The following is a 24022-nucleotide window of genomic DNA, read 5'->3' as shown; positions in this document are numbered from 1 at the left end:
ATCGATTCAGAATAAAAGAAAAAGAAAAAACGAAATGGTTAGAACAAAGAATAATCTGTTTAAGACTGTTAGTATAGGGTCTTCGTTTTCCTCCTAAGAATGGTTCCTGTAATGAAAAGATTAGCAGCAAATGATGTGGCTGAGGCTCGAGTTGGACTCGATTCCCTTAAACAGATTCGCCGTCTGTTCCCAGGGTACAACAACCTTAGCAGTACTGTGTACTGCCGGATATGACGACTTGCCTGAAAGAATCGCCGGAAGCAGGAGTACAGAGAAGGAGGAAGAAGAAGAGTATTTTCATCCGTGTGTTTTAAATGAGATGGCCAAGGTCTTCTTTTATAGTTGAATCTTGAAACGGAAACAAATCACTAATTGATTGAGCGTTTAATGGCAATAAATGTCATTAATTACGCAATTAATGCATCCGTTACAGAATTAAAAAATAGGGACCAAAACTGTCAAGTTTAGCAAAAACGAGGGTAGCGCACGCCCGAGTTTTCGGAGCTGCATTCGTGTCCGCAGGTCGCGCCCATGCACGAGTTCGGTGTTTTTGGTCTACGAAACCAAGATTTGCACCCCCCCTGCGCGGGTAGGAATTGTAGCATAACCATAGACACAAGCTTGTAAGCCTTCCATGCAATGAAGCTTATAAACCTTGTTGAGTTTGGTCTCTCTACCAATGTGGGACTCATTCCCACATTCCTCTCTTTTGCTAAACTTATTCTCAAATACCCATCTTTGAGTATCGATATCTCATTCACTTATACTCTATTTTGGACATATAATATATCGTTTCGAAGTCCTCATGGAGGAGAACACGAACCCACTTAGAGTTCGTTATATATACAACATATGTATATATTTATATATGTCCAAAGTAGGTAAAAATATAAATATTTATACTAAATTTCCAACAATCCCCCACATGAATGGAGATCGATCTCTGCACATCCAATTTCCAAACGAAATTTTCAACAGTTGAATCCTGCATAGGATAGGTAGGTATTACCGTTTGAACCCTCCCTTAAGAAGTTACACTTAATCTCCTAGCAGTTAGTGGATCTCGATGTCTTTGAACTAAGCTGCCATTTATGTAGATGACAATGTAAATCTCACAGGATTCTCCCTGACAAGGTCATATCCTCATAGACGTGTTCGTTTTGGTCATAAACACTAGCCTGGTTCTGCAAGAGCTTTAGGAATTGTGCCCCTATAATTCCCCTCGAAGCGACCCCACTTCTCTCTCACATAGGTGATTCCAAGAATCATTAAAAACCATATGTTTAGCCTAATTTTATCACTACATATAGGAATGGACTAGGAAGTCATGTTAACTCCCCGCAGTGACATGCCTCACTCATACAGTTAGGTTATCCTTTTGAACCCAGATCTTGGGATCTCCAGTCTTCTGGGTAAGGTTTCCTTCGTATGAATTTATTCATTCATGGGCTTTAGTCCCATTCCTCTTGACGACTTATAAACTACATCTCTACTTAAGCCTTTTGTAAGCGGATCCGCAATGTTATCCTTTGACTTCACCCAGTCAACCGTGATAACCCCCGTAGAGATTAGTTGTCGTATCGCTTTATGTCTACGTCTAATGTGCCTTGATTTCCCATTATACATTGTACCTTGAGCTCTACCAATTGCCGATTGGTTATCATAATGTATACATATGGCCGTTACCGGCTTAGGCCATTCGGGAATGTCCTCTACGAATTGACGTAGCCACTCCGCCTCTTCAGCACAAATATCTAAGGCGATAAATTCAGATTCCATCGTGGATCTAGATATAACTGTTTGCTTGGATGATTTCCATGCTACAGCAGCACCTCCAAGTGTAAACACATATCCACTTGTAGATCTGGAATCTTTAATGTCAGATATCCAATTTGCATCTGTGTATCCTTCGATAACTGCTGGATGTCTGCCATAATGTAGTCCATATTCTCGCGTGTATCTCACATACCTCAGCAACCTAGTAATACTCTTCCAGTGTTCAGAACTGGGTTTACTAGTGTATCTACTTAGTCTGCTCACAGCATATGCTAAGTCAGGTCTGGTACAACTCATTAGATACATCAGACTGCCAATAATTCTTGAATATTCCACTTGATTAACACTATCACCTCTATTTTTACGTAGATGTTGACTAGTGTCAATTGGAGTTCTAGCTATGCTAGTGTCTCCCTTAGCAAATTTTTCAAGAATTTTATCCACATAGTGTGTTTGACTTAAAATCAAACCACTTTGGGTTCTTGTGATCTTCACTCCAAGAATCACATCTGCTAAACCCATATCTTTCATGTCGAACCTGGATTTCAACATATCCTTCGTGGATCTTATTATCTTGTCATCACTACCAATGATAAGCATATCATCGACATACAAACACAAGATGACATAACCATGAGTGGTGTTTTTCACATAGATACACTTATCATACTCATTGATTCTAAAGCCACTTTCCATCATGACTTGATCAAACTTTTGATGCCATTGTTTAGGAGCTTGTTTTAATCCATATAGAGACTTAACCAGTTTACAAACCTTGTTCTCTTGTCCCGAGGCAATGAAGCCCTCAGGTTGCTCCATATAAATTTCTTCTTCCAACTCCCCATTTAGGAAAGCCGTTTTTACATCCATTTGATGAACTTGCAAGTTTCTGATAGCTGCAATGGCAAGAACTAATCTAATGGAGGTTATCCGCGTTACCGGCGAATAGGTATCAAAGTAGTCTAGACCTTCCTTTTGTCTATAACCTTTGATTACTAGTCTTGCCTTGTATTTATCAATACTGCCATCAGGTTTCATCTTTCTCTTAAAAATCCAACGGTAACCTAGTGGCTTGTTACCTGGAGGTAGATCCACTAGTTCCCATGTGTGATTTTGTAAGATAGATTCTACCTCATTTTTGATGGCTTCTTTCCATTGAGGTCCCTCAGAAGAAGTTACCGCCTCTTGGTAGGTTTTAGGTTCACTTTCCACGACATAGGTGAAGAAATCATCACCAAATGATTTTTCAACTCTAGCCCTCTTACTTCTTATGGGTTCTATCTCTTCCTCCTCGGATTGAGCTTGTTCTTCCTCTCGAACAGCTTCGTTGTTTGGTAAAGATGGGCTTTCAACTTCCTTGTTCAAACAGGGAAACACATCTTCAAAGAATGAAGCATTCCTTGATTCCATTATGGTATTCTTGTGTATTTCAGGATTCTTAGAATCATGCACAAGAAACCGATAAGCACTACTACTTTGTGCATACCCAATGAATACACAATCCACTGTTTTAGGCCCTAACTTTTGTACCTTAGGTGGTGGCACTACAACTTTAGCTAGGCACCCCCACACTCGTAAGTACTTATACGATGGCTTTCTTCCCATCCAAAGTTCATACGGTGTTTCATTCTTTTCTTTGCGAGGTATCTTATTTAAAAGATAGTTAGCCGACAAAATAGCTTCCCCCCACATTGACTGGTTTACACCCGAACTAATTATCATGGCATTGACCATTTCTTTCAAGGTACGGTTCTTTCTTTCAGCAATCCCATTGGATTGAGGTGAATAGGGTGATGTGAATTCATGACGAATTCCATTTTTAGCACAAAAATCAGCATATGGAGAAACATATTCCCCACCCCTATCACTTCTAACCACTTTAATTCTCTTGTTGAGTTGATTCTCAACTTCATTTTTGTACAAGACAAACTTGTCTATTGCTTCATCTTTACTCTTAAGTAAATATATGTAGCAATATTTCGTGCTATCATCGATGAATGTAATGAAGTATTTGTTCCCACCTTGAGTAGGAATTGACTTTAGATCACACACATCAGTGTGAATTAAATCAAGAGGTTCGGTGTTTCTTTCGATTGTTTGGAAAGACAATCTAGTTTGTTTGGCTTCAACACATGTGGGGCATTTGTGATTTGAGTCAATATTAAGTTTTGGTATGTATTCTAGTTTAATTAATCGCTTAATTGAATTGTAATTTACATGTCCTAAGCGACCATGCCAAACATTTGAACACTCAAGCAAATAAGCAGAACTAGAACTTTCATTATTCATTTTGTTTGTCACCATTACATTCCATTTGAACATGCCATTCAAGGCATATCCTTTTCCCACAAACATACCATTCTTGGACAAAACAAACTTGTCCGACTCAAACACTAGCTTAAAACCAAATTGGTTCAACAAACCACCCGACACTAGATTCTTACGAAGTTCAGGAACATACAATACATCCCTAAGCTTCACTTCTTTCCCCGAAGTCATTTTTAGAATGACATCACCAACACCTTTGATATCCGCGGTAGCTGTATTTCCCATGTAGAGCTTTTCACCATCTTCAACTTCTTTGTAGGTGTTGAAAACACTCTTGTCATGACACACATGACGAGTAGCTCCCGTGTCAATCCACCACTCCTTTGAATTTGTATTCATGAGATTCACTTCAGAAACCATAGCCGTGAGATCAGTTATCATGGCCACCAACTCCATGTTATCATTCACCATGTTTGCTTGACGGTTTTCCCTCTTAGGTTTAGGGCACTCCGAAGCCTTGTGACCCGGTTGGCCACAGTTGTAGCAGTTGAACTTCTTCTTGAAAGTTCATGCCTTGGGGCCTAGGTTTTTGCCCTTTGCTTTCCCTTTGTGAGGTCCCTTGCCTTTGCTTTTGGAAGTTTGACCAGCTTCCACCATATGAACCTTAGAAGATTCACCTTCACTGCCTTTCTTCAAGGCCATTCTATTGTCTTCTTCAATGCGAAGACGCACCACCAGTTCCTCCACAGACATCTCCTTTCGCTTGTGCTTAAGGTAATTTTTGAAGTCTATCCAACCAGGAGGGAGCTTTTCAACCATTGATGCAAATTGGAATGATTCATTAAGATCCATCCCTTCTGCATTGTTATCATGTATGATGACCTGAAGGTCTTGGACTTGACTCATAACAGATTTCGAGTCAACCATTTTGTATTCCAAGAACTTAGCAACAACATGCTTCTTAGTTCCAGCATCTTCTGTCTTATACTTCCTTTCCAAAGATTCCCATAGTTCTTTAGCAGTTGCAACTTTACAATAAACATTGTAAAGTGCATCAGCCAGGCCATTCAACACATAGTTGCGGCACAGAAATTCTGAATGCTTCCATGCATCCACTGCATTCACAGATTGAGCATCAGCCTGCCCCTCAGCAATTACAGGAGCAATTTCTGTTAGGAATCGAGCCAGGTTCAAGGTGGTCAAGTAGAACAACATCTTCTGTTGCCACCTCTTGAAGTTCAGACCAGAAAATTTTTCAGGTCTCTCAGCATGATTAGCCATGATGTTTGGAACTGGTGTATTTGGGTTCACAGGAGGGTTAGCACCAGCAGCAGGAGTTCCAGTAGCAGCGGGAGTTCCAGACATTCTGAAAGAATCGTAACCACAGTTAAATAGATTACAGGAAAAAGTCGATACAAAATCGATTCAGAATAAAAGAAAAAGAAAAAACGAAATGGTTAGAACAAAGAATAATCTGTTTAAGACTGTTAGTATAGGGTCTTCGTTTTCCTCCTAAGAATGGTTCCTGTAATGAAAAGATTAGCAGCAAATGATGTGGCTGAGGCTCGAGTTGGACTCGATTCCCTTAAACAGATTCGCCGTCTGTTCCCAGGGTACAACAACCTTAGCAGTACTGTGTACTGCCGGATATGACGACTTGCCTGAAAGAATCGTCGGAAACAGGAGTACAGAGAAGGAGGAAGAAGAAGAGTATTTTCATCCGTGTGTTTTAAATGAGACGGCCAAGGTCTTTTTTTATAGTTGAATCTTGAAACGGAAACAAATCACTAATTGATTGAGCGTTTAATGGCAATAAATGTCATTAATTACGCAATTAATGCATCCGTTACAGAATTCAAAAATAGGGACCAAAACTGTCAAGTTTAGCAAAAACAAGGGTAGCGCGCGCCCGAGTTTTCGGAGCTGCATTCGTGTCCGCAGGTCGCGCCCATGCACGAGTTCGGTGTTTTTGGTCTACGGAACCAAGATTTGCACCCCCCCCCCTGCGCGGGTAGGAATTGTAGCATAACCATAGACACAAGCTTGTAAGCCTTCCATGCAATGAAGCTTATAAACCTTGTTGAGTTTGGTCTCTCTACCAATGTGGGACTCATTCCCACATTCCTCTCTTTTGCTAAACTTATTCTCAAATACCCATCTTTGAGTATCGATATCTCATTCACTTATACTCTATTTTGGACATATAATATATCGTTTCGAAGTCCTCATGGAGGAGAACACAAACCCACTTAGAGTTCGTTATATATACAACATATGTATATATTTATATATGTCCAAAGTTAGTAAAAATATAAATATTTATACTAAATTTCCAACACTTTGTAGGTATATGAGTGTTCCTAGGGATCATAACCCACATAATTTCTCCATCATTCTCCCTACCAAGTGACAAGGGAGTGACATCCATTAGCACCAACTCCTGTGCAATCTGTGTAGCCTCACCACTTAACTTTGAAGCCATAACTGCTGCCCCATATGCAACAGCTTCATCAGGGTTGATGCTCTTGCATAGCTCCTTTCCATCAAAGAATTCCTGCAACATATGTTGGACCTTTGGAATCCTAGTCGATCCACCAACCAGAATCACCTCATGTACACTACCTTTTTCCATTTTTGCATCGGTTAAACATGTCTCCAAATGGTTGATACACTTTGTGAAAAGATTCATATTAAGCTGCTCAAATTTGGCACGAGTTATTTTCATGGAAAAATCAATACCCTCATGGAATGAATCTAGTTCAATTGAAGTTTGGGTGGCATAAGAAAGAACTCTCTTTGCTTTCTCACATTCAGCTTTCAACCTCGTCATTGCTCTTTTGTTTCCAGTCACATCCAAGTCCTATGTCCTCTTAAAATCCTCAATACAATAAGTCACCATACGGTTATCAAAGTCCTCACCTCCTAAATGAGTATCACCAGCAACAGCCTTAACCTCAAAAGTTCCCTGTTTGGAAATGGTGAGAAGTGAAACATCAAAAGTGCCACCACCAAGATAAAAAACAAGCACATTCCTTTTCCTATTGAAACTTGACATATTGCCTACACCATAAGCAATCGCAGCTGCTGTTGGCTCATTGATCATGCGCAAGACATTTAAACCAGCAATAGTGGCTGCATCCTTTGTTGCTTGACGTTGACAATCATTGAAATAAGCTGGGACTGTGATAACAGCATCTTTCACAGTGTCACCAATATATGCCTCTGCAACTTCTTTCATCTTAGTAAGAACCATGGATGAAATTTCTTCAGCAGAAAACCGTTCCTCATAACCCTTGTAGGTAACCACAATATTTGGATTGTCGTTTGTCCATTCTATAACCTTAAATGGCCACAACTTCATGTCATCATGCACTTCGACATCGTTGAATCTTCTTCCAATCAGCCTCTTTGCATCTATAATTCCAAAATAAATCCAGCATAAGATGAAATTAGAGAGAAACATAATCAATTAAGCCATGAAAAATGTGAACTGACCGAATACAGTATTAGCAGCGTTCCTTGCAATTTGATTCTTGGCACCATCTCCAATGAGACGTTCAGCATCGGTGAAAGCAACACATGATGGGGTCGTACGGTTGCCTTGATCATTCGTTATGATCTCAACTCGATTGTCTTTCCAAACTGCAACACACGAGTATGTGGTTCCCAGATCAATCCCTATGGCTGGTGACCCTTTTCTACTACCTGCCATTAATCTTTCATCAAAAGAGAAAGTATACCAGCTTATGATTAGTGCTCAAATTTATCCGAGTCTATGGTATGTATTTTAGGCATCCATAATGTATTGAATTCTAAAACTTTTAATGGATTGCCGTATCAGTATTTCAATTTTCATACAACTTTACAATTTACTTCTTATAATGCATTGAAAAGTTCAATGGAACATAGTTTTAATAAAATTATAAAAGTTTGTTTTATCCCAATGAATTCTAAATCCATTGAACGTCAACTTGACGTCTCACTATGATTGAATTTGATCCATTGAACCAGGCATCCCGGCTCATTCAATCATTCCATTGAACCATTTATTGTGCATACCCGCCCCATGATGGGAGTCTAGTGGTTGGGGAGTGAAATTATACACATGGGTTCATGCTTCAAACCCTAACACCCCCAAAATATAGTTAGTGTTCCGCGATTGACATTCTACGCGAGTCTGATGCGGGTCGTTTACCGTTTTTTTATTGTGGATATTCTTGGTCTTTGAGAATATGTTACATTTTGTAACATTTCATGAGTAATATTTTATATTTTCATATACGGTAGAAGATTCTAAGAGATGATGTTACATACATATATGTGTATAAACATATATTGTAAAATATTTTGATGGGAATAAAATGATATAAGTTAAATACTAAATCAAATAGGACTAAATTTCTATGTTTTAGTCTCGCTATGGAATAGCTTGGACAAGAACATTTCAAAGTACAATACCCTCATGGACATGGGCGTCTTTGAGGGTGTGCGATGTGGGCGACCCCACATGGCCCAACAATCGGCAATCTTGTAATCCAAAAGACAAAAGCCGATGTTTTGTTCCAATTCTAATGGCTCACGTTACAATTAAAAATCACAACTCACGTTTTAAAAATTTATGCTTAAAAGTAAAGATTGTATTTGGGCTAATAATGAGCTAATGTAGATTTACAGCAAGCAAGAGCTTACTTTTTGCTCCAATTCCAAATTTGCTGAAATTAAAAAGATCAAGCGAAGTTTCTTGTTTCTTGGTTTTCTAAGTCCACTGGACTCTGTCTATCGTTTTTTATTGTACTTCTGCTCTTGTTTTTATTGTCGAATGAAATTAAACAAGTATCCCACTCTTCTTGATTTCTGAATCTAACGGTCTCTCGTTTTTATATTCTGATTGTTGTCGCTTAGCACACTAACACACATATTCTAAATGACTGAATTTCTCCGACTTCACATTAGTGCATTACGAAATCTGATTTATGTTTTGAGTGATTTCTCTAATTGCTAGTTTACTCTAGGTTCTGTGAATTTGATCATGTATTGTGTCGTTTGCATAGTTGATTAGAATAATGTTTATGATTTTCACATCGTTGTTAATGTTATATATAATATATAATTTTCAAAAATTATGCCTCCTAAACATCTATTGGGTAGCCAAAACGCAAAAATAAATAAATAAATAAATAAATAAAAATAAAAGATGAAGAATTAAATAAGTCTTAAAGTGGGGCTCTTGATAGGTTTATCCAAAAAAAAAAAAAAACAAAAAAAAAAAAACTAAAGCTTTTTCTTAGAATCAAAAGAGTAGTGATATTAATAAAATTGAAGTAGTAAAGTCATACTTACCGTCAACAATGTTATAAGAAAAGACTAAATGGATTAACTATGATACCTATTGAGAATGATATATTGAAAAAATAATGATTATAAAGAGTTGTTGACCAACTTTGCAACCAAGAATGCAATGAGAATATTATTCATATAACTATTTAAGATTATATATAGTATAATTGTTCTTTTGTTTTGATTGTTTTTATAACATTTATCGAGTTATCGTAATATTATATATAAAAAAATATAACTGGGTACTATTTTTATTTTGATTTTTCGAACAAGACTCTTAAAATCAACGGACCTCCCGCTCATCAGTGAGATAATGGTCTAGACTCTAGAGAATATTTGTCGGCTATTAAATTTATCCTCATTTGACAAACTTACCTTGTCTTCTACGTACGTGATGCATAACCAAGTAAACTAACTAAGCTTTAACAAAATTCTTACCTCGAAAAAACGTCACTGGAAGCTAGTTTCTTGAAACTACAATGGCAAGATTTCTTCCGCTGGAGATAAGGATCGCAACAAGATTTATGGTGATGTTTATCTACGTAACAATCTTATTTGATATGAATTTGAAAATAAAATTCCATATACAACCTTTTTTTTCTTTACTTATTCAAAAATAACCTTTCATTTTTGTTTGAGTTGTTTATAACCTTGGTATATCTATTTTATTTACTATCACTCCTATATCTACAACATATATTAATGCTAGTATCTTATTATTATTTTTATTATGCTAAATTACAAATTTGGTTCCTATGCTTTACACACCATACTATATCGTTTTGTATATATATATATATATATATATATATATATATATATATATATATATATATATATATATATATATATATATATATATATTGTAATTGTCCAATGTTCTTATAATTCAACTTCTAACTTGATTTACGTTCAACATTTTTATAAATATCACATTTAATGTTCCTCTTACATAATTTTTATTTTCAACTATAATATATATAGCCTCATATGTGTTCGGCAAAAAGATGTGATGTAAGAGTAAGATAATAGTGAAATTTTAAAAATCTTGAAAGTAAATTAAGTTAGGGATTAAAGTTTAAGAACATTATAATGAATATATTAAACAAAACGACGTATTATGGTGAGTTTGGGTACGTAAGCTTACATACCCTTAAGGGTATATTCACTTTTCCCTATATATATATATATATATATATATATATATATATATATATATATATATATATATATATATATATATATATATATATATATATATACACACTGGTGGACCCGCGCAAAGCGGCGGGGCGCATAATTTCTTTCGGCAATATGTTCCGTTTATAAAAATGTTATGTCTTAAAATAAAGTAGATGTTGACAGCAATAAAATCCAAATCTAACGTTATTTGTGACATGATACATCAAATAACTAATAAAAAGAAACCGGTCAAGGCGGCACAAAATATGAAATGTTTAAGTCGTTCAAACAAAATTAATAAAATTATATAAGAATACAAAAAAAAAGGAAAATGTGTAATAACACATTACTTATTATACATTATTAATCTCGCAACACTTCTTTATAAACCACGTTTGATGTATAAACTTCATCACCTTTTTAAGTTTTGTTAGGCTTAACTAACACTTTTGTATTTCCATGTGAGACCCTTTTAGACAATACAAGCTAAAGTTTGCTATGCGAGAATATTGGGTCTGAAAGATTGATACGTACATTTGGAATTGTTTGTCCCTGAGCTTTATTGACTGTCATTGCAAAGCACAATCGAATAGGAAATTGTTTATGCTTCAACTTGAATAGGAACATGTCATCATCAGATGTGCATAGAGGAATCTTAGGCAAAATATCATTTTTCCAACATGTTGACCAATAGCTATTTTTGCATCAATGACATGTTGTTGAAAGCTTTTTCATATCAATCGGGTGCCATTACACAATCCATTTGTTAGGTTAATATTCTGTAACACTGTTATCGGGCATCCAATTTTCAACCGAAAGTAATGAGGAGGTAAACCACTAACAGTGATCGAGTTCAAGAATTCAAGAAGCTAAAAGCCATATTTACCATCTATAGCTTCATCGATGCTATTGTAAATTATCTCTTCTCTGTGGAATCGATCGATCATGTAATCATTAATCGCATTGACACTATCTTCTTTTTGGATAATATTCCTCGCAATATGATTGTTATGACATCTTGTCAGGTCTTCGGGTCTTGGAGTCTTGAATCTGTATCGGAGATCCGGGTGTGATGTCGTTTGCGTATTCCCGACAAGATATCTAGCAAGAATCATAATCAATCGTTAGAGTTGTCCTTGGGTCAGGGCCCTAGGAGCAAGTTTCGATGATCAAGTTAGATCTTTGTTGAAGATGAACAGGTTTCTCCAAGCCGGAGAGAACCACTTTGGTGTGTGGGATGTGTGTTTAGCCATGACGGTTGGTTAGAGGCTAAGAGACTAAAGGGAAGTCCCCATGGTTTAGATCTAGGTTTAAGAAGATGTCCCCTCAAGGACGGGGACTTATTCTATTTATAGCGGACAAGTAGGTCAAGGGAATATTAGTTCAGGCCTAACTAGCAAAGCCTCCTAAGGTCACCTGGCGAGTGCCCGACAAGCGCCCGGTGAGGTCGGGGTGCGGGCACTAGACAAAGCTGGAAAACGAGCGGCAATAGATCGCCAGAAAAGGTTGCCGCTACAGATCTTGATGTCTGGACCATGCTAATATGTCATACCTCAACAAGTCGCCCCAGTCCGATGTGATTGGTGTATGGCCAATGACATTGGACTGGTGTAATGCCCCGATTCTCAGGTATTAAAATTTGTTATAAGATCTCTTTGAATTCAAGGTCTACTCGACGAGTCGGTTGCCTTGACTCGTCGAGTAGCAGCGGATTGGTCCACGTGTTTAAGTGACCTACTCGCCGAGTCCGAGGGGGGACTCGACGAGTAGGAGCTAGAGGATGAAACCCTAATTTTCGGGGTTTTCACCCTATTTAAGGGATCATTTGGCCTCCTCAGCCTCCCCTCTACAGTCCCTTGTCATCTCAAACCCTAACTTTGTGTGTGTGTGCTTTCTTGGTGTGATAAGCTTAAAGAATGATTTTGGTGGGAAAAACACTTGAGGAAAACAAGAGGCTAGAAGCAAGGAAAGTGTGGGGGATCAGAAATCTACCTCAGTTAGCATCATTTGAAGGTATCAAGTCGTCACCTTTACTTCTTGTCTTTCTAGATCTCATTTGGGTGAGGTTTAGGGTTGTTTTGGCTTGGTTTTGATGATATAGTGGTGTATGAGCTAGATCTGGAGTTGCAAATTAAGATATGGACCCTTCTTCGGTTCTAGGTTCATAAAGTTTAGAGCTTGGTCATGATTGAAGCCTTCCTTGAGTGTAAAACTCCATTGTAATCTTGGATTCGTCATTATGAGTCATTAGAGCCTTGCATGCACGTAAAGTTTGCAACTTTACGTGACAAACATGCCTTGGGAAGCTGGATCTGAAATAGGGAGCCTTTGCATGAGTTAAAAAGCATCTGTATGGTTAAAGGATTGAAGGGACTCGGCGAGTCGCAAGGTCGACTCGGCGATTCATATGAAGATATTCATGTACTCAACGAGTTGGATGAACAACTCGGCGAGTCCGATGAAGATTGCCTTGGGCTCGGCGAGTCAGATGTATGACTCGGCGAGTCGGCTAGGGTTTTTCCACAACCCTTTGATACGCGTGAACTCGGCGAGTTGCGAGGAAACTCGACGAGTCAATCAAGGATTTCACGACATCTCGAGTTCAGGAAGGACTCGACGAGTCGGTGAGCTACACTCGACGAGTCGAGTCAACATGGACTGTTGACTTTGAGTGTGGACTTTGACTTTGACCAAGGGTGGACCAGATTGCTTTTGAGGGTATTTTGGTAATTTGGGAATTTATGAAAAGGTTTTATGGTAACTATAGGTAGTGGAGTTCGTGTTGGTGATCCGGGAGTTGAGCCTTTTAGTTTCAGACGACAGTTGCGAGGTGAGTTATCCTCCCTATACTCAAGGGTCTAAGGCACTAAGGTCGGCCCTTTGGATTGTTATATGGTTATGATATGCTAGTTTGATCTGTTGGATCAGTATCCTAGAGGGTAGGATAATATTGTATGATATACGGTATGACCTGTTAGATCGGCATCCTACTAGAGAGGATGGTATTATGTGCTATGTGGTATGATCCGTTAGATCAAGTATTGTCTACAGACTGTTATGTAATTGTTTTTTATATGTGCAAATGTTTGTTTGGCGGTTGAGGCTATCTGCTTTGTGCGAAAGCCAATAGACCTGGGCATTCCAACCTGTTGGTTGTGGGCCGTGAGTATTCCATCCCGAGGATGACTGGACTCATAGTATGTGGTCATTCCAACCTGTTGGTTGTGGGCCTGGGGTATTCCATCCCGAGGATGATTGGACCCATAGTATGTTGGCATTCCAACCGGATGGTTGAGGGCCTGGGTTATTCCAACCTGATGGTTGACTGGACCCATAGTATGTTGTTTATGATTATATGTGTATTGTTGTGGGTATGGGTATTTTGGGGGAACTCACTAAGCTTTCGGGCTTACAGTTTCAGTTTATTGTTTCAGGTACATCAGGGGATCGTGGCAAGGAAAAGGCGTGATCGTACAGCTCCTCACTTTTTATAACTTTGTATCTGGGATACTCTGATCTAATACATTTTGAAAACAAGTTTTGTAATGATTAATGGTTTTGGAAATGTTTTTAAAAGTTTTAAATTGGCTTGAATTTTATGGGTGTTACAAGTTGGTATCAGAGCCTTGGTTTGAGTGAATTGGAGGAACATGCGTGTGAATCCAGACTCAATTCAAGGAAAGGTTTTCAAATGATTTCTAAAGTGGTTTTCAAAATAAGTAAATGAGGATGCAGGGTGTACGATCAGTCGGAGCCAGTAAGTAGCCCCAAAATACCATGCAGTTATTTGATTGTGTGATATGTTAGAACAGCATGCCAGTGCTAGGCTAGGGATCTTCAGGAATTGCATGATAATATTGCCTGATTGTATGATGCCTGATAGCCTAAGGTTTTCCTTATATAAAATTGACATCATTACTATAGTTGCTTAGTGTATGCATCACGGTCGTACATAATTAAGATCTTATAGCTTGAGAATGTTTGATTTAGCCTTATGTTCTGTTCTTGTCTGATTGGGATCTTAGGGTAGGATTGGATATTCGAAAGTCTATAGGGTCCAGCGTTATGTATGGCTAGCATACACTAGTGCTGCAGGGTTGGTGGAAGTTTCATGGATGGGTGAGTTGTGTGGGACCGGTAGGTTAGTTGTGAGACGGTTAACTTTCCTCTAGGAGTGAGGATTGAGTGCTCGCTATGTTTATGTATATTGTTAAGGTGTTGTGGTGATACTTGAGACAAATATGGGTAGGTATGGAAGGTAGTATAGGCTCGTACTACTGAAAGCACAGGACCCATACGCGTAGCAAGGAAGTCACAACCCCTAGGGATTAGTCGGGAGTTGGTTCCCGGTTATTTATGTGGATTGTTTGATATCTTCCTATTATGTTTCAGAATGGCAGTTACGAGGCGTTTCACGACGGGGTCTGGATCAGGATCAGGACAGGGTGATCAGGAGGCCCCAGTGGCACCTGAGATTATCGGCCAGGAGGGGCCAATGTTGACAGAGTATCGGGTCAGGGAGATCATCCGCGAGGAGGTGGTCGAGATTGTCCGGGGTCAGATTTCAGAGTTGTTCGAGACTATTAAGTCTGCTATGATGGATTATTTCGACGACGGATACACAGCCCTCGCTGAGACAGCTGCCGCTGCAGCCACCGTGGCTGTAACAGCGGCAGGAGGGGGAGCGGGGCGAATTTTTCAGTACAGGGACTTCGATAACACGAAGCCCCCTATTTTTTGTTGGATTAATGTCTAAGTCCATAACTATAATTGGTAAGACTTGACCCGACCCGACATGGTCCATTTGGGTTGCATGGCATCATGCATTTGGATAGACTATAATGAGAGAAATAACACTTAAGGTTTGTTAATATATTATAAGTTATAATATATTAATAAGATTATTTAATTAGTATTGATCAAGAATTAGTTTGGAATTAATTAAGTGATCAAAAAAAGACTAATTAAATATATGGGTTGATTGTGTAAATCATCCATACTTGTATAGTGGGCTAATGCTCCATGGATTGTCAAGTTGGGCTAAAACCCATAAGATGCTCCATGCATGCTCCATGGTATGTTTGAACCCATGGATCCAAGGAAATGGAAAGCCATGACAATTAGGGTTTACCCTAATTGTCACTAACTATATAAGAATCTTATTGTTGACAAAATCAGACACTAGAGTTTGAACATGAGGGCTAGCCGATTTTCATGAAGTGTGTATTTCTCTCTAATTTATTCCAAAAGCATATGATGTTGTGTGAACCATTTGAGGTGTCACACTTGGGGCACTAGGTTTTCGAGCTTCATGGAGTCATTCTACATCAAAGAGGTATGTATTCTAACTTGTTATATTTCATATGAATCAAAGTTTTTGTATGCTAGTTAGTATAATACCTTGGATATTCATATTTGCATGTATAATAGAGAAAACATAGATCCAAGGTATTTAGGGTTGCATGTAGACTTAGGGGTGTTAGAATGCTCAAAACCCAACAGTGGTATCAGAGCCTAGGCTTGTTTTCTTGTTATACTTGCAAAAATGGCTGAAAAATCAAATTTTGTTGCTGTCTGAACAGCAGACTCGTCGAGTCCATGAAGGGACTCGACGAGTCCAAGGCAAAATGCATCCAACTCGCCGAGTTGGTTCATGCACTCGACGAGTTGGACCCCCAGACAGCATATATTCGACTGTTTTGGCTGGAATTGGACTAGGAACATTACCCTAAGCTGTTTTTGGACTTATAAACTTATTTTTGATGTGGTAATGTTCATACTAATCCAATTTCAAAGATAATTGTCAATAGATTCATGTTTTGTATTAGTTTAAGTGTTATGACAATTACATGAAAAAGTTTGATTCCAATTATCTTGTTCATATGAGTTGCTTAGATTAATAGAAAAGGTTGATTGATTATGTTTCTTTGATCCATTTTAATCTAAGAGTGGATTCTAAAATGTGTTTGTGTAACTTGTCCTCAAGTTACATGAAAAGTCACATTTAAGTTTCTTAAAACTCATAAAAGTTGGCAAAGGTTACAAAATGAAGAGTCTTGTCCTCATTAAATGGTTTTATGACTCCATAACTTGTCCTCAAGTTATGGAGGTTCAAGAGTCACTTCATTAAATAATAAAAATGTGTAACCTTAATTAGTTCCATAAGTTACAAAAGAAGAAGAGTTACATTCTTTAATAGTTTAAAGTCTTCCATAACTTGTCCTCAAGTTATGGAACTTGAAGAGTTTTAATTAAAACTAATTTAAACACATAAGTTATGGAATTAAATGGTTTTGAATATTTTCAAAACTTTCCCTCAAGTTTTGGAATTTGTCAAGTTTCTCTCATTAATACTTTAATTCCAAGTTAAGCCCTTAGAATTTTAAAAGTTAAAATTCAACCCTTATACTTTATAATATTATAAGTTAATAATATATATATGTGTATAAGAGCAAGTCAGTCTTACCATTAGTAGGCCTCATTCACGAAGTCGGTCTATAAGGGGGGTATAAGGTTGTTGCCTATAAAATGGCAGCTTAATGGGTGTCCACTCTCACCCACCGCTTCCTTGACTGGTGGAGGGTCGTTAGCCGAACAGGTAGGACAAGGACTATAATTCTCCCATCATTAAAAGTATTAATGATAAATACTAAGTAACTAAACCTTTTATTAATTCTCAATCTTAGTTACTTAGGAAAATGTGAATAAGGTGCTAATACATGAAATTACACTTTGCACTTTGTTTAAATCGTTAGTGGAGCGTGTGTGGTTAACCGGCACACTAACCTGGATTTAACAAGGTAGGCAAAGGGTAACTTAATATTTATCATAGTATCGGTGGAGCTCGTGTGGTTAACTGGCACATCGATTGAGGGGTAAATATTAAGGGTACCAAGTATATTTTCATGGTTACTTCACACCTTGTTTTGTGATCCTCGGCATCCCAGTCACAAAACCTGAAGGGCACACTCGATATTGAAACATGCCATTGAAAAGTTCAATGAATCTCAAAAAGATCTAGGAGTTTTAAAACCAACTAAAACCTAATAATTATTTCGTTTTTCATGGTGGAAGTTGGTGAATCGTCATTCGCCTACCTTCAAATATTTTATAGCTTGGATTACGGCATCCCTCTTCCAAGTTATAAAATATTATGTTGGGTCCTAGCCTTAATATTTCATATTGGGTGTTATATTAAGGACTTTAAATCAACTATCTTGAATATCTCCCAAAAGATGTCTAGCTCAGACATCTATGATCTTCCCAAATCTCTTGGAACTTTACTTCCTCCACCTCCTCCAATTATTCTCCCTAACCTACAAGTTCAAGGTCACTCAAGCCTTATTGGCAAGCAAGGTCTATGTGTGCTCACATCTTGGAGATGAAGTCACATATTGACAAGCCGGGAGAGTTGGGTGTCAAAGTCTTAAGAAAGTCAGATGTTCAATCACTTTCTAAGTCACATAGTTAGTTCCTTGGGACTACTATGTAAAAGACTATGGCATGATCCTTAATGATCTTACCTATTTGCTTTGTGCTGCTAAATCAGCTATGATTTGAAGCACTGGTAGAGCAAATTTAATCAGAATATCAACTTCCCAAACTACCATGGACTTTGAAAATGGTAACATTAGATATCCAGAAAAGATTTCTCTTCCCAATGGAAAGGGATTGGCCATAGTCAACTTAGTTGACCAAATGGTAAAGAGAAAGGCAAGTCTGTGATAGTCCGGTACACCATTCCCAAAGAGTCCATATGTTTCTCTTGCCAAAGGAAGGGGCATTGATTGCGAAGCTGCCTATTTATCTGAAAGATCATAAAGTTGATCAAGTCAATAAGTTTGACTCTGCTTCAGGTAAAGTCCACTATCTAACTCTGTTAAGTTTCTATTATGAGATTCTTGTTACATGATGTGACTGGGTCACATGTTGATGTTTTAAGAATCAAAGAAATGTGAAGAAACTTAAAGGAAGTATATGCTGATTCTGATCGCGAAGATAGATTTCGATCGTATGGTTCGGTGATCAGAATTTTTGAGCTACTGCTTAAGAGTTGTGATAGATTGCTTAGGAATAGATAACAACATAGTTTTCATATGCATTTGCATTGTAAGGATAAGTTTTTCCGCAAGTTTTAAATAAAAGAAAATTTTGTTTTATTTATTTTTATTTTTCCTTACAGTGACATTTGTGGAAAATTGTTGTTTATATGATTCCATTGATAGCAACATCGGAATATGAAATTGATTCTTTCATTTGTGGTAGTGTCTAAATTTACCAAATAAGGAAAGATTCTCATCACCCAAGTTCTCAATTGGACCAAAACTTGGAATCATGCAAGTTGTATAGTATGATGAATGAGAACTTTCAGCTTTGGAAAATTAAGACTAATTCCTTGTTCACATGTATATGTGAGTCAAGTAAATGACTAAAGGGATCGAGTACACATTCTTGTGCACTGGTCAAGTCCACCACAAAGACCGATAAGACAATTCGTCATGATTTACTAAAGTTTAGTAAATATGGTTACACTTATAAGTTTAAGTATAATTTTGAAGCATTGGAAAAGTCTCGATGTATGGTAGAACGAATGAGAAGAATCAAATTAGGCAGAAAGATAAAAGTTTCTCAAATCTGAAAAGATGGGAGAGTACTTTAGTATCAGGTTTTGTGATCATCTTAATGATTTAGAAATCATATCATAATTAGTCCTCTAAGTAAATCTTAGTGCATTCTTATGGCTAAGAAGAGGAGTCATGAATTGTTGAAATGGTTAAATCTAAGAAGATGAGTCATACTTTGTTCCAAAAACAATTCTTAGAGTCATGCTCCAAGATTGTAACTTGAGTGACACATCTTAAAGAAGGATTATTAACACTTGTCAAATGTAAGAGTAAAAGTGTCCTACTCTTGTACATTTGAAATTGGTAAGTTGTGATGTTTTGGATAAAAGAAAGACCAACTAAGGCCAATTGTGTGAAGTGTTTGTCTTAATAAAGAATCCAAACTATCTCTTGAATATTTGGCAAGATAGTCTTATATGTCAAGAGGACAGTGGGAGTCTTAAAGATCCTGAAAAGAATTTCAAGATCTAATCAAGAATAATAATAAAAAAAACCTGTAGTTTAACACTAGAACACGACGTAAGGTTTATAACCTATCGTGTTGACATATTTCTATTTTTGTGCCCATTCCAGTTAAAGTTGGCTTTGCATATGAGTTCTTAGAGTTCTCAGTTGGTTGCATAACAACTTGGAAGCAATGGCAGACCCTTGAGCTGCCAGGTGGTAAGAAATTAAGATTGAGTTCAGTCCATATGAGTTTGGATTTGTCATTATCCTTCTCTTGTGACTATGGTTTTGACGATTCACATGGATAAGAACACATACACCATAAAATCTAAGGGTCATAAGGTTTCTCTCCGATTCATGAAAATGATGGTGAGGAAACACTTCCACCAAGTAGATTTGAAGCAGATGGCAAAAGGTCTAAACAATTGAGACTATGATTACGGCATCCCTTTTCATAGTTCTGAAATTGTTTAGACACACATGCATGCTATCTAAGGAAAGGTGTATGATTTTGATAAAGTCTTATCAAGGCAATCTCGTCTCAGAAATCTGAACTTTGGTAAGAAAGTCAGTAAAGTATTGACTTCTAGAAGTCCAGCTGATTTCTGACTACGTGTCAAAGCTAGTGGGAGCATAGGTGTTATGCTAATAATCATCATGTTAGTGGGAGCATGATAATTATTGTTAGTGTTGCAAGTTAGCAATGTTAATTATAGAAAACAAAAGTTTCAATTCGTGAGGCTTCAGGGGTTGAAAGAGTTGTTTTGCTATAATTAAGGGAGATGATATACTTCATTTCCGTTCTAAAGGCTTAGATTGAGACCTTAATCATCTTTGGTCAAGAATATATATATGAATTTCATGTTGGATTGGTTCAACTTAAGGAAATTCTATATATTGCGTTCTCAAAATTCGATTATGATTACGGCATCCCTCTTCATAGTCAAATTTTGAAAACATGGCAAATAAAAATATTGTAGCAAAAGACTGGTCTAGAATCATGTCTTTATGTGAGACATCATGAATCGTGTCCCATTTGCTTTGGGTACAGGATCGATTGCATGTGCTATAATATTTGTCATTTCTAAATTTTTCCAAATGCCCAGAGGCATTAAGAAGGGAAAAGGTCTAGAATTGGATATGACTAAAATGATTAAGCAATTGTCGAGGACAATCTGAGGTTTACCAAAGATTGGTTGCTCAGGGACAGTTGGAAGTATAGTGCTAATTTTGGAAGGACCATATTGACATATTCTGAAAAGAGGCATCTCTTATTCAGAAGTGATAGTCAAAATGAGAATATGGAGTTGTCTCCATAGGTGGAAGTTATCTGTGTAAGATTAGATAACTTAATGCAAGAAGCATGTCCAAAGCAATGTACTTTGAATATGAGACTTAGTTTCCATGGAGTTGATCTCCATTGGAATACCTTATAATGATTGTTGACAAGTCTTTGTGACTTTGTACATATTCATTACAGGAGGGTCAGTGCATATAAGTTTAAAATCTAAACAGATTTCGATAAATGATAGGAATTTGAAATTCTCACATTTTTCGATAAGGATTTGGGAGTGTGAAATTAGAATCATTGAAATTATATTCAATCGATCTATTTCACAAAGTAAAGATCATAGACAAACATAGAGTGCATACTTGGTGTATGGCAAAGCTATTGTTTTGAAAAACATGGTGTACATGCTTGGAGCATGGGACAACTAGTGTTTTTAATTCAAGTATAAAGTTAATAAAACCGAAACAATGAATAATGAGTAATCAGTATGGTGATAAATAAAAGTGTCTTATTTATATTCATAGGTTTTGATACCATATTTGATTCAATTATTCTTGTGTTTCATTTTGCATGTTTTGACTTCCAGAGTAAACTAGGTTATTCTTCCCGAATGACTAAGTTATTCAAACCTTCTACAGTCGGTCATATGTTGGAAGTAGATATGAATCAAGACTGTCATGGGTTGGCTTGTAGAGGTCTAAGATGTTGGACAAAGTGGTGCTACAACACTCATGAGTGCTCATAAGTTCTGAGTATTGGATTCAGCCCACGCTCATTTGAATCACTTCATGGATTTTATCACGAGTGATCATGAGACGATAATATCTTATATTCTTCAAACCTAGAGATATGAGTTGTTACTATGAGTTGGTTATACATTGATTGCACGAAAACGCATTGGTAACTCGATGTTATAAAACGTGCCTTTGTGTATGATTCAACAAGTAGTAGAACAAGCCATATGAGTCGAAGTTTATCCATTCCTTTTACCTTCGGGATAAAAGCGATATTTGTGGGCCCCTCGATGATTTAGCGATGACACATGTGAGTGCTTGGCCATGCCAGGACTGATTTGATTTGTTCAATCAGTCAGTCGTCATAAATTGGAAATCGGGAAACAACAAATGGACAGAGAGAATGATTTATAATCCATGTCTCAGTCCATATGATATCTAGAATGGAGGAATATATGATCCCTTATCTAATGGACAAGTCATTGACAAGATCAGAGATCATCGGCAAGGCCAGAGTTCGACGAAAGCTTTTGAGAGCTACGATTGCCAGTCGGTTCTTGAAGTCATACGCAATAATAGTTTTAGACTTATCCAAGTGGGAAACTGTTGGATTAATGTCTAAGTCCATAACTATAATTGGTAAGACTTGACCCGACCCAGCATGGTCCATTTGGGTTGCATGGCATCATGCATTTGGATAGACTATAATGAGAGAAATAACACTTAAGGTTTGTTAATATATTATAGGTTATAGTATATTAATAAGATTATTTAATTAGTATTGATCAAGAACTAGTTTGGAATTAATTAAGTGATCAAAAGAAGACTAATTAAATATATGGGTTGATTGTGTAAATCATCCATAGTTGTATAGTGGGCTAATGCTCCATGGATTGTCAAGTTGGGCTAAAACCCATAAGATACTCCATGGATGCTCCATGGTATGTTTGAACCCATGGATCCAAGGAAATGGAAAGCCATGACAATTAGGGTTTACCCTAATTGTCACTAACTATATAAGCATCTTATTGTTGACAAAATCGGACACTAGAGTATGAACATGAGGGCTAGCCGATTTTCATGAAGTGTGTATTTCTCTCTAAGTTATTCCAAAAGCATATGATGTTGTGTGAACCATTTGAGGTGTCACACTTGGGGCACTAGGCTCTCGAGCTTCATGGAGTCATTCTACATCAAAGAGGTATGTATTCTAACTTGTTATATTTCATATGAATCAAAGTTTTTGTATGCTAGTTAGTACAATACCTTGGATATTCATATTTGCATGTATAATAGAGAAAACATAGATCCAAGGTATTTAGGATTGCATGTACACTTAGGGTTGTTAGAATGCTCAAAACCCAACACTTTTGATGGGACGCATGATCCCATCAAGGCTATGAGGTGGATCTCAGATGTGGAGGGGTGTTTCTTCACCTGCTCGTGTCCTACTGACCAGAAGGTCAGGTGTGCTCTGAACCTGCTAAGGTCCGGGGCCAAGGACTGGTGGAGACTTACGACTGGGTCGTACAGTGATGACCAGAGAGCTTCTATTACTTGGGAGCAGTTCAGGGACATGTTCCGCGCCCGTTACATTCCGCGGGTCGAGCGGGAACGTTTGGCATAGGAGTTTCTGAGTTTGAGACAGGATGGGGAGTCGGTGACGGAGATCACCGTTATGTTCACTTAGAAGGCTCAGATGACCCGTTATCTGAGCGTGCTCAAGACTGACATCCGTCAGTTTGTTGCCACCCAGCGATGTGATACTCTTCTGGAGTTGCAGGAGGCCGCTAGACGGCATGAGTTGGAGATTGAGTTGCAGTTAAGGGAGCAGCGGTAGGCCCCGGCACAGTCACATTCGGCGCCAAAGCGGTCCAAGACCGCTGATACTAGGACTAGGGGACAGCCAGGCCGCACTTGTGGAAGGTACGGGAAGGCTCATTCAGGGATGTGCCGGACAGGGAGTGGGTGCCACCGATGTGACAAGCAGGGCCATTTGGCCAGGGAGTGCAGGAAGCCGACTCCCACTTCCGGAGTCAGAATTTGCTATCATTGTGAGCAGGTGGGCCATATGAAGGCCCAGTGTCCTCTACTAGCCGCCAAGCCGGCGCAGGTTCCAGCGCCGACTACCTTGAGGATCACGGATGGGAGACCAGTCAGGGCGGAGCCTCCAAAGGCTCAAGGTCGTGCCTTCCAGCTTACAGTCGAGGAGGCCAGGGCAGCACCGAATGTGGTTGCTGGTATGTTTCTATCCTTACTCCCATTTGTTATATATGTTGTATGCTTATCTGTTATACTTGTGATTAGGTACGTTCCTAGTGAACTCCTTACCTGCACTGGTTTTATTTGACTCGGGGGCGAGT

General features: G+C 38.0%; 1 pseudogene; it reads right to left on the bottom strand.

Annotated features, from left to right (window-relative positions):
- Positions 1-4611: 4611 nt before the first annotated feature.
- On the bottom strand, positions 4612-7756 carry LOC145131086 (heat shock 70 kDa protein 18-like; annotated as a pseudogene).
- Positions 7757-24022: the final 16266 nt, after the last annotated feature.

This window comes from Lactuca virosa, chromosome 8, assembly GCF_052849685.1.
Source record: "Lactuca virosa cultivar CGN04683 chromosome 8, Lactuca_virosa_CGN04683_v6, whole genome shotgun sequence".
Classification (NCBI taxonomy): Eukaryota; Viridiplantae; Streptophyta; class Magnoliopsida; order Asterales; family Asteraceae; genus Lactuca; species Lactuca virosa.
Note: the sequence above shows the minus strand (reverse complement) of the source record. Positions and strands in the feature narration are given on the sequence as shown.